The following is an 11,020-nucleotide window of genomic DNA, read 5'->3' as shown; positions in this document are numbered from 1 at the left end:
TTGTCAGAAGTGTTCTTCGTAGAGCTCGCAAGACAAGGTGTGTTGGCTGAATGTGCAGATTCCATACCAAATTTTTGAATAGTATTTGCAATAAATTTTGACTCTCGAAGGAATAAAATACCTTTTGTACGGCTCCGTTGGATTTGAATGCCAAGACAAGAGTGAATCTCTCCAAGATCCACCATATCATAGGAAGATTTTTTCACTTGCTGAAGAAATCCCAAATCATTGGAAACAAGGATGGTATCATTCATATAAAGAGCAAGAATCACAAAACTGCTACCTTGGCGTTTTATGTATAAGTTGGGGTTTGACGAGCAAGAGATGAATCCTTTAGAGGTGAGAAAAAGATCAAATTTTGTATACCAGCCTCGTGAAGCTTGTTTGAGACCATATAGTGCCTTATGGAGTTGAGCAACAAGGTCTTCTTTACCTGGAATAACAAACCCTTCTGGTTGTTCCATATAAATTTCCTCTTCCAAGTCACCATTAAGAAAAGCAGTTCTCACATCCATTTGATGAGCTTCTAAATCAAATTGAACAGCAAATGCCAATAAAACTCGAACACTTGTAATGCGAACAACTAGTGAAAAAGTCTCTTGATAATCAACACCAGCTACTTGGGAGTAACCTTTTGCAACTAAACGCGCCTTGAACTTTTCAAAAGATCCATCTGCTTTTACTTTTGTCTTATACACCCACTTACATTTAATAGCTGTATGACCAGGAGGTAATTCAGTTAGTATCCATGTACCTTTAGAGATAAGAGAATCGTATTCTTCTTCCATAGCCTCTTGCCATTGATCCTTTTGTGGTGGAGAGATAGCTTCATCATAAGTAACGGGATCTTCAGAAGTAGAAAAAGCATTATCAGCAATATCGTCATCATAAACATGACATGAGCCATGTTCAAAATCAATAGGCAGATCGACAAAAATATCAATATCATCATTGGAAACATTTGGAATGGATGGTTGTGAAGAGGAAAGTTGCTCTATAGAAAGAGTTTCATATTCTAAAAGAAATGGCAAAGCCTGAAGCAATGATTTAGTATCATCAGAATCATCCATGGACCATAAGCCTCCCATAAGCTGTTCGTTAAAAGTAGCATCACGATTCACAATTACTTTCTTGGAGGAAGGGTCATAGAATTTATAGCCTTTGGAAGTGTCTGAATATCCAATAAAAATAACTTTAAGACCAGGAGCATCAATCTTTGTTCGTGTTTCTTTGGGAACATGAATATAAGCAATACATGCAAAGGTTCGAAAATGAGATACAGAAGGAATATCACCTGTCCATGCTGTGATGGGTATCTTACCAGAGGGTGCAGTAGTAGGAAGATGATTCTGAATAAATGCTGCTGTCAAAGTAGCTTCAACCCAAAAAACACGAGATAAGCCAGAATGAATCAGCATACATCTTACATCATTGAGAATAGTGCGATTCTTAATTCGTTCAACAACACCGTTCTATTGAGGCAAATATGGAATAGTGTGTTCATGATGAATTCCATTGTCAGCACAGTAACTCACAAACTCTTGAGAAACATATTCGCCTCTATTGTCACTACGAAGCTTCTTAAGGTGACGACCAGTTTGAAGTTCCGCAGCCTTGTGGAATTGTTTGAAAACAGATAAGGCTTCAGATTTTTGTCTAAGTAGAAATACAGTCATATACCTTGAGAAATCATCAATGAAAGTAATGAAGTAGCGATATTGTGATCTCAAAGAAGGTAGAGGTCCACATATATAAGTATGAATAAGATCCAATATGTCATGAGAATGAGTTGTATTTGAAAGAGGAAAGGGTTTACGATTGTGTTTCCCAAGAGCACAAAATTCACAAATTCCCATATGGGGATGGGCTTTAAGATCCATGCCATGAACAAGATCACGACGTTGAAGATCAACGAGTTTTGAGAAATCAGCATGAACAAAACGGTGATGCCATACTTTGCAATCATGATCACCTGGAGCAGTGACAATATTTGCTACAGCATCGTTGAGAGAGAGTTCAAACAAATTACCGTTTCGAGGAGCAGTGGCTATAGTCTATCCATATTTCTCAATTCGGCATTTGGTATGATCAAATCCATCAAACAGACCAAGATCAACAAGTCTAGCAACTGAAAGAAGATTATGTTGAAGATCTGGTACATGTAATACTCCTCGCAAAATTCGAGTGGAAGAAGATAAGGTACCAAGATATAAGTCTCCAATACCCTTTACTTGACAAGTAGTATCATCAACAAGATAAACAACACGTTGATCTTGCAGTGGATGATAGTTATGGAGCCACTTAGACTGATATGTCATATTTCCTGTAGCACCAGAATCGACAATAAAAAGTGATCCATCACGTACATGAAGTATTCAGTTTGGAGCAACTGAACAAAGGATGCAGCTTGTTTCTGGAACAATGTTGTTTTGATGTTCAGTAGCATATGCTCTATTCTTATCTATGTCGAATCGACGCTTATAGCACATATGAGTGGGATGATCAGATCGTCCACAATATTCAAAAGAAGAAGAAGAAGAGTCTCTAGATAAACGTGGTTGTTTTGTGGTAATATTGTGTTCTTCATCATATTGACGTGCCCAACAATCATCTTCAGTATGGCCATTTCTGTTGCAGTTAGAACATTGCTTATTAGGAAATTTGAGACGAGAGAAAATATTACCGCGACGGTCACCTCTGCGGTTTCCTCGTTCAAATGGACGTCTTCGAGCATAAAAAACACGTTCCATCTGTTGTGACTCAGTCTCCTCTTGTGAAATCATAGTTGTATCGTGACCAGCATTCCGACGTTCTTTACGTTGAGAGTATTCAATTAAAGACATTCAGGCTTGGTCCAAATCAAGACTATCTTTATTAGAGAGAATAGTAACAATGTTTTCATAAGAAGAGTCCTTCACCGTATCAAGGAGAAGTGTAATCAGTTTCTTTTGTGGAACAGGATCACCGGGAGCACCAAGTTGATTAATAATAGATTTGAAAGATTCAATATGTCCCGTCATGGCAGTACCAACTTCATATTGTAACTTGTTAAGCAACCCTCTCAAATAAAGTATTTCTGTAACAGATTTCTTCTGAAAGTTTGTAATAAGGTACTTCCATACGTCGTGGGAAGTAGGCTGCTCATACATATCAAGCAAAAGGGAATCTGTAAAAGCAGAAAGAATATATCGACGAGCTGCTTTATCACGTCGTTGACAATTCATATAGGCAACATTCCAATCTTCAAATATAGGTCCTTCAGTGATAAGCACGTTATCATTGTCCATATCAACAGGCTGAGGCGAACAAACACGATTTCCAAGAACAACATCGGAGAGTTCATCACCTTCAAGAATTAACAACATCTTTGCTTTTCAGCCTGGAAATCCTTGAGCTTGGAAAGGAGGAAAAGAACGCTGGCCAGAAGGAAAGCCGTTGACGAGAATATTCATAGCCATACCTTGTTGCGAGAAGACGTATAAGATAAGATCGCAGAATCTCCACAGCCTATATGGTGAAGGCCGCAATTGAGAATGAGAGAGATATGAGTACTGCGTTCTGTCAACGATAAACGTAAGAAGGATGCTCAAGGAACTTCCAAAGATGTGAGAGACGTCACCCAAAAAAGGCAGGGTAAAGGAGACGTTAATAATAAACGAGTCCTCAAAATAGAGTGGCGTGAGACGCAAGATTGACGGCCACAATACGCGGAAAAAGTTAACGCCAAAATAAGAAAAATGATCGCGGACGCTTCACGAAGAAGTAGGACGAAGAAAGCTGCGTCAAGCTCAATTATAGTAAAAACAACATAACTTTCTGCTACGAACTCCGATTGACGCAAACCTAGAACTCAAATCGAAGAGCTCGAGGAGACGAACAAGTTTTGGATGAAAAGTGCCATTGCTCTATGCTCGATTGTACTTTTCCCGTTTCTCCAAATTTTGAGCAGAACAACAAGAAAAATTGAGATGAAGTTCAGGGTGTCATCAACAAGAAAACGTAATCAACGATTAGATTGCTTAGAAATAAACGCCACATAAAACACTAATCATATTCTTCTTAACACAAGACAACCACAATTAACAAGAATCAAGGCTCAAAAATAAAATTTGTAGCAATTTTGTCTTACATGCGAATCGCATACACATACTGTTGTGTCACCATGAATTGAATCGGCGCGTGATCATTACCGCTCTGATACCATGTTGAGATGTAGAGAGAAAGAGAGAGAGACGAGACAAGAGACACACTATATACGCTCCCGAAGACTGATTCATATTGAGGACAAGATACAAATATATAGGTGAGACCAAGTTCAGTAGAGTGAGCCATATATAGCTCCAACATCAGTCAAGGACAAAGCATATATAAGTGAGGTATCACTTCATAATACTCTTTTGAAAGAGGGACAACGAAAGCTTAGAAAGGTGCACACAAGCTAGATTGTTCTAGACATGTTGATAAAAGTGGTTAACACGGAGAAGTTGATCTTTTCCTTGTCTTCAATTGGTATTCAAGTATAAGAAGCCAAAACCAAAAGTAGTCATAGTTTGGTGGAGACCAATCCTCTCTGGTGGAGTCATCTACACATGGGTGACTACCTCTCATGTTGGAGGATAACCCATAGAGGCTCTTTTATATCTATTGATAGCCGTTTTTTGGTTTTCCATAATTGCCATAGTAAGCTACCTCACCCTATCAAATCACTCAAACATTTTGGTTATCCCTACCATTTCACTGTACATAAGCGTGTGTAAGTTCGGGGACTTTCTCCATATTTTCTTAAAAACCCTCAATTAGCTAGTCACTGGGCTAGTTGAGCCAAAACAAAATTAAAAATATATGTAAGTATATTATGGCCTATTTGTGTGTAAATATTTTATTGTATATAGGGCCTAAATAAAATGATTTTTCATAACTATTTTGGTATTTATTTAAATATTTATACTTAGGTTTGTGTTATTTATGCTATGACTCAGCATTACCATATTTTTTCTTATCATTTTGCATACTCTTTATTCCATATAAAAATAATTTCATGCAAGCTTCTCTTATTTTTGGTGTAACTCCATCCCAAAAAAAATCCAAAAAAAAGTAGTTTTATTTATGTGTATATTTTTTCACTATTGTGATTTTTTCCTTCCTACATCTATTCTCTTTTACTCTCATAAATTAGAACACCAAAAATATTCATCTTTTTATGGTAGACTTATAATGAGAGAGATTTATTTTGACCCCTTTATATTTTTTCCACCTATATTATTTATATTTGACATGTACATATTTTTTGGACCCCTCAATATTTGATTTTCTTAGTTATACTATTCATTTATATCATGATCTCAACAATATCTTCAATTATAGACCTACCAAATAAGGTCAAGGGTATGTGGAATGCATGCATGCACCATGGGGAGCTCAGTCGTGGAGGTATTCAAAAGAATCATCCAAAGAAGGACCTCACAAGGACCTTGTGCAGTGGAAAAAACAGTCGGTTTTACTGAATTTTTAAAGATCACATGCTCCCTGAATTTGAAAAGGTGATACAAACAAAAGTTGTAGCTCGTGAGCTGAACTTTCACCTAAAATTTTTTCATATTTGTTTGAGCTACGAGCTGTGAGATATGATTTTATTGGTGGACCCCAGTTTGCCCATGCTATGCAGCCACACTCCCTCTTCCACTTTATCATTTTCCTCTTTCACACACACTCCTCCCTCTCCTTCCCACTCCCAAACCTGCAACTCCCATGTCCTAATTCACCCTCTTCACCATTTCCACATCTCTCACACCTCCATAGCCTTCATCCTCCATTTCTACACCCTATGTGTCCCCCTTTCTCTCTACATATATGTCCATATTACCATACTCTCTTAAGCTTTGAAAAGAACTTCAAAAATAAGCAAAAATCCAAGGATAACCTCTGAAAATGAAGTCTTTTATCATGAATTTTCCAAGGTTTGAAGATAACATAGCTTCATCGACACGTGCTACTTCGCCATGCTGACTGCTTCTTCTTCCGGTGCTGTAAAGAGGTGAATGTCAACTTCTCCAAAGCTTCAACCTCTCTTTACAAGCTCATCCCTTCTCTAACTTTTCTCATCATATATCTCACCATTTGGTGAATGGTTTTGTAAATATTTTGTAGTGATAATTACTAACTACTAACCACTAACCTTATTGTAAAATGCACCCTCTACTAGAGTAGGCACTCCCAAATTATTCACTCAATCCTCTCTCCTATCATCTTCAATAGTTCTCTTCCCTTGAGCCCACATCCATGTGACTCAAAGGACAAGAGAGACCCACCCTCATTAAAAAAAATAAAAAAATGCATAATCTTTTATTCCTTCAAATAAACTTGCTTAGGCCTAATCCTAATTGGGGCTTCTAAAACCTATAAATAGAGCCCTTCTCTCCCTTGTAAATCATCACATGATCACACTACACCACACCATTCTCAACACATAACACACCACTCTTCAAGCCTAGTTGTGTAGAGTGTGTGCATTGTGAGTGCTCTATTCCATCACTACACATAGGTGCATGGAGAACTTTGAAGTTAGTTATGCCATCTAGAGGAGTGGAGTGATACTATACTCTGCAATCACACTTGTAGCCTACTCTTGTCCATAAATAAGATTCATAGTTTTGGATGCAATTGTATGCTGCAACTACGACTCTTCTCTCCAAATTGACTTGATAAGTTGGCTTATCAGGTGGTTGAAGGTATAGTGTCCTTGAAGTTTGCTGTGCCATTTCATGCTTGGTGGTTTGAGGGCTTGTTGAATTGTTTTCCTAAAAGGTGAATTGTAAGAGGATGCTCGGTGAGAGGGCTCCCGTGACCCTAAGACAATTTGTGTATTGGCAACAAGGTCAAGTTTTGTGTTGTCTCTCTATTTCTCATCAAGATTTGTGTGCATCTAGTCTTTAAGGCTAAGACTGAGTCACTCAAGTTGATTTGTGCTCTTTACCTCTCTCTGGCCTTGTGAATGTTTGTGTTTGGTGTGTGTGGCTATCTTGCATTCCCCTCTCTTTGTGCGTTTGAGTACAAGGAGATATCACGTGCGTCCTAGTTCGCATCTACAACTAGGTGGTGCCCCTTTTCTTGTTTGGTTTGTGGCTGTGGGTTGTTGTTGTCTCTGATTGAGCTAGCCCCAGCCCCAATTGAGAAGCACGGGAGCCTCGAAGGGTGTTTAGAGGCCGCTCTTCTTGTTGCCTGCCCCGGACCGCCTCACTATAAAAGGGGGACTCGTCTACACATGAAAAGTAGAAGCAAGAGTGCAAGGTAGAAAGAGAATCGGGCACGACGACCATTAAGGGTTTCTACGCCCTTTGTAAACTACTTAAACTTTGAAGTGTAAAGACAGTGAGTGGCTGCTTTCCTATGGATGTAGCCCACACGTGGGTGAACCATTTATATCGTGCTCTCTCTCTCTCTCTCTCTCTCTCTCTCTCTCTCTCTCTCTCTCTCTCTCTCTCTCTCTCTCTCTCTCTCCCTTTGTCTCTCTTCTCGATGGTTTATCCCTCTCCATTAAGTATACAACTGTAATTGCTACTTAGTAACTTATTAATCCTTGCATGTGATGCATATCATTGATCCTAGTTATTAATACTTGTGTCATTCTTCATGATACGAATCATTGTAGCTTGAAATTCCCTTTAAATAATTTTCACTAGATGCCTTTGATAGATCTTGATGCAATCAAAACTATTGATCTCTATTGAGAGACCATACTGGGATAAATTTAACTACTAATCACTATGGAGAGACCATACTTCGATAAACTTAACTCGTTTCTAAGCTAAACCTTGTGCCCCACAAACCTAGTATAGGCATACATAATCTCTATAATGATCCTTTCTAAGATCTTCCTATCATACTTTAATTCACAGCTTTGTTGTATCTACATTGATCTCTCTTTTCCTATTAGAGCATCGTTCAAACAAGATCCAATGCTTTGTAATCCAAATTAAGTGTTGATACTAGTTGATGGAATCAAAGGGTGTCATGTTGTCAAGTCCTTTGTTGTGCCCTTAATATTCCATATAAATACTCGAGGTGGAATTTATACCGGTTTTTGTGAAGGGTGGTCTTGTACATGCAGCTACCTACTTCTCACATTGAGAGATCCACCTATGTGCATGGTGACATGGGACACCAACACGTAGGAAGTGTTCAATCTTCTTCATTAGATCAGCTTGCTCTCTTATTCCTTAGATAGTAGTTCAAAGAATGGTTAATTGATAACATCAAGTTAGTGTGTGACCGACGGATTAAGCACAACGACCAAACATTCTTATAGCGAGTTTGTTGACAATTGTGACTATTATTTGGTGCTGCAATACCAATGCACTTATGAAATATAAAGATGATGATGGAGCATACGAGTAATGCTTTTAGAGATATATTTTAGCTCTAGATTATATTATATTACTTGCTTTCTCCCATATTTTTAAAAATAAAAATACAATCTACTAATTAATGCATGGCTAGCATGAAATAGGGTAGGTTTAGTGGGCCAAGGGCATGACTTGATTTTGGTCTATATTGAATTTGATTTATGTCCATAAATAACCATCAAATCTTTGTTCTGGCTTTGTGTACGTGTTAGTAGTCAAACATATTCTGAGGGCTCAATATTTTTCTACACCATTCATGCATAGCCTCAAGGTCTAAGGATTTTGCCAAAATGTTGATACCCATCGGAATCACTGAATTTTTGACCAATGAGAAGATACTCTTTGAAGACCCAAACATATTTTATGCAGTCCATATGGTGTTGCAACCATTCCATCTTTTTTGTGATAATATTCTGCCTCAAGGTGAAAGCATGTTAACGTGTCACACTTTTTCATGTCCTGGACAATGCTAACTAGCACAATTTTGGCATATGCTAACTAGTACAATAACATGAGAAACATCTCCAAGATCTATAACGTATGATATATCAATACAAAGCTCTTGAAACAAGGAATCCAAATGTACAACCTCCGACAAATTTTGATATTATTTGTAAAATTTTTACTGGACGCACAACTTTTTTAAGATGTGCTAACTTGAAAGTGCTAACTAGCACAAAAAGCGCGACACGTTAATATGCTTTCACCCCTCAAGGCTCAATGATCTTGGAAAATGTTTTGGGTTCATGGCTCAATCCTTTTATTAGCCAAGGAGACCTGAGCCTAGAAGCCTCAAGTTTTAAGAATGTGGATAAAAAAAGGTTTTCTTACTTTGAGCTATTTCTACAACATTCATATGGCTTGCCACATGATATATTGCAAAGCATCAAGAGATTCCATTCTGGTGAAAATATTGTGATACATGGGTTTGAGATTCTTTACTCAAAGAACTGAGTTAAGAAGCTTGAAGATTTTGAGCACATAAATGATTCTTTGGTACAATGGTATTAAATTATTATGATTTAACACTAGAATTGTAATGAGCCACAAAAATGGCTGACATTAGGATTCTAATAAATGAAACATAACTTTTGTATATGACATCAAAATTTCATGAAACTTCTTAATTATGGTTCAAGATATGAAAAAGGTTTCTATATACACAATTTACATGAAAAGCTCAAAAATAAATATTTTTTTTTCTAAAATTAGTAAATTTTATGTAAAATTGCACTTCAACACTTAACTTGGAGAAGTAAAAAATGTGGCAGTCTTTGTATATGGGTTAAAAAATCTTCGTACATCTATCACATACCTATTGAGGGATTTTTCAAAGAAGTTTGGGCCAACTTAACAACGATTTGATTTACTTTCAAAAGAAAATAGAAAAATTTTGTCTATCCGCACAAATTAGTTGTAGAAGATGGCAAAAAAAAGACACCTTTAGACCTTCAATTAGCTTTGTACTATTTTTTATCAACTCATATTGAGTGCTGTTCATAATTCCTAAAGAAATTTTCTATTTAGATAACTAACGTAATGCTGACAAATTTTTACAAAAGTCTCAAAAGGCCACAAAAGTGACAGATTTTTTACAGGACTAGTGTTAAGCATGCATTTAAAGGTCCAATATGTTGTGCAAAGCTTTCAAGGTTTTTCCATAAGGCCAAATCATATGGCAACATTAGTCAACTAACTTGTGTAGAAACATGAGCGTCACCACATGTTGCAACAAAATTGTGTATTTCCTAAGAGACAAAATAGTCCTCTTTAATCATCCACTAACTCACTTAGCATGTATGTGTTTATGCATAAAATAAAGATCCATGCCATGCTCCTAGTATTCTTTGCATGTGAGAGCAACTTCCTGCTACATAAATTTGCACACACTCAATGTGAGAGTTTGGACACACTTATAGAAATCACTGCTTCATTACTGAGTACTATGTTTTTCAAAGCAAGCAAATGTTGTGTTTTTTCAATCTTAAGAAGCTAGTGATACCCTAAAAAGTTAGCTCAACTATAAAAGAAAACCGAAAACATAATTTTTCTCAAGGCTCTTTATTTAGAAAGAAAAAGACCTTACTTGATCATCATAATCAAGTTCTGAGAGAGTAACCATTACTACAATAGGAAGGTCAAGATCAAAACTACACCCTGAAAAAAAAAATCGCGAAGCAAGAAGCACAAAGTATTATGAGATTCATACACCCAAGAGAGTAGAAGAACCCTACAACGATATGTTGTTTTCAAAAGAAAGTGTGAGCTCACATAGTTTACTATGTGTAAAACTACCATATCACGTGCGTTCAAGACTTGTTTGTAAAACCCCTTATCTGTGAATTTTTTAAGGAATATAATGTATCCTTTTCTTTCAAAAACTATAAGTTTTTTTCAAATTTGACAAAATAATATCCTTCTATACATATATTTCTGTAAGTTTCAAGAACTTTAAATACCCTTTTGGTAAGCTCACATGATAGGTTACATTTCCCTTAGGTGACAAGAAGAGAGGTGGAAGTAGTTCTTCAATAGAGGACAACAATGTCAACATTCTGAGTTCATCACTGTGCAAGTGTAATAAGAAGTGACATGATGATAATGATCAACTCAGGGTT

Source organism: Adiantum capillus-veneris, chromosome 9 (genome assembly GCF_014529385.1).
Source record: "Adiantum capillus-veneris isolate H3 chromosome 9, ASM1452938v2, whole genome shotgun sequence".
Classification (NCBI taxonomy): Eukaryota; Viridiplantae; Streptophyta; class Polypodiopsida; order Polypodiales; family Pteridaceae; genus Adiantum; species Adiantum capillus-veneris.
This window is presented reverse-complemented; position numbering follows the sequence as displayed.